We start from the raw sequence: 2203 nt of genomic DNA on the forward strand, positions 1-2203 counted from the left end.
ATCGGGTATCTGGCCTAAATACTTGCGACAGAGTAGACTTCCCTAAAGATCCCCGAGGCCCGGGTGGTGATGTTAAATCGGGAGACGGATTAGGTCTGACACCCAGCTAGGCCAGGGCGGGATTTGAACTCAGAACGTGAAGAGCCGAAACAAATATTGCATGGTTAAGCCTGAAGGGGGCAGACCCTTTATCAAATCCACTCCAACTATGACCCTCCTCATTTCAAGGTGGAATGTTGGTCAACGTTATCCTGTGTATTCTTTCGTCAATGTTTGGTTGCTATTTATAGCAGATCGATCGATCAGAGTGTTCCCCAATGAAATAGGTGATCAATATGTATATCCTATGTTGATCAATAATTGAAACTTGAGCTATTTTGTTAGAAGTGATTCATGAGACAGAGATCAATCATCGACTCACACAGCTGTCACAATTGACGTCATTCGGCGTTTTACATTTCCTGTTAAATTGGGGGGACAGGATATTTTTCTGAGTCACTAGGTCATAAAGATACACATTCACGCACGCACACACACACACACATTGCCCGACTGAGGATTATCGATTAGATAATCATTCACTCTCAGATGTATTTTGAAGTTTACAATTCGAAGTGACCAGACAACTTTTTTGAATTTACAATTTCTATCTATCTATCTATCCATCCATCTATCTATCTATCTGTTTATCTATCTCTATGTCTCTATCTATCTTTATGTCTCTATCTATTTATCTATCTATCTATCTGTCAATCTATCTGTCTATCTATCTATCTAACTATCCTAGACTTTCTCTCAAAATAGACCGACATCACCGCTTGATGGTTATTAAACAAAGACTATTTCCATATGACAGAATGTAAATGTCCTTCAAGTTCCTGATAACATATTTTAATACATTGGTCATCAAAAAGCCAGACAGACATACTTATATGGTAAAGAAATTGTACCATTAATCTCACTGACAAATTCAATGAGTTTAATGTCATCGTTAAGCCATTCAAATCGGGCGACATACCCGATCCAATGTAATTTTCCTGCTTCTGACGCCCCACTCGAGCAACAAGACACGAACGTCTGGCCTGGATTTTAGTCATACTGGTTTTTAGCTCAGCTGAAATATCTCATCTGTGCACATATATCTACAGATGATAGCAGTAGTTCGCCAACTAAAATGGTTGATCTTGGCCATTGACACTTTGTTGTCTGATAATCCACTCAGTATTTAGTGGTATTCGACATTGATTCAATAAGATTCATTTGCTGGAATTGCTTACATCTACCATGTTACATCTAATGATTTCAATGCATCCTGCCTCGCGTGATTACGTGCTTTTTGACCCACAGTTGTGCACTTGAGAGATGTTACTACTCCGGGTCAGAGTAGATCTGGGGACAATAGTGGCTAAAAGGTGATCCCACACTCCTCAAAACTTTGGAGCAGCCGAACCAGGGTCAGCTGCCGTAAGAAGTTTAAAGTTATACTCAGGACTGTAGGAAAATTTGTCTATGCTTCGGTGTTATCGTACCTCAGTGAATCATAAATTGCAAGATATGAGATCGAGGATGAGTGACAATTTTACTGAAAAGGTATGTACGTACGTAGGGCCTCCGTCACTCGAGGCTAACCATGGGTGATGTCATTCGTCCGCTGAGTTGTCTACCTGAAAAGGTATAAAACAGGAATACGTCCATACTTGTCATATTTCCGAGGAATCGTAGGTTTGGTCGTGTGGTTATGAAGTCAGATTTGCAACCATTTAATTTTATTTGTTGTCTTAATGCGTGGCACCACGTGTAAGTGTCTTCTACTGTAACTCCAGGCCGGCCAATGCCTCATCAGTAAATTTGGGGGATGGAAACCTGTGCGGAAGCCCATAGTATACGTACATGTATGTGTGCGCACGCGCGCGCGCGTGTGTGTATACATCTAAATTTATAGCATTAGTCAATCTGAATCATTTTGCTCACCTCTGCGTGCGCGCGTATATACATGCATGTATATACACACATATATATATATGAATATATATATATATAATTGTGAGTGTGTGTGTGTGTGTGTGTGTGTGTGTGTGTGCTCAAGGTGCTGCACAATAAGACTGAAGTGGAAACCACGATGTTGAGAAAGAAGATTCCTAACCCTAATCCATATACACGCGCGCGCGCACATATACACACATATACATATATACATATATAT

This window comes from Octopus bimaculoides, chromosome 4, assembly GCF_001194135.2.
Source record: "Octopus bimaculoides isolate UCB-OBI-ISO-001 chromosome 4, ASM119413v2, whole genome shotgun sequence".
Taxonomy (NCBI): Eukaryota; Metazoa; Mollusca; class Cephalopoda; order Octopoda; family Octopodidae; genus Octopus; species Octopus bimaculoides.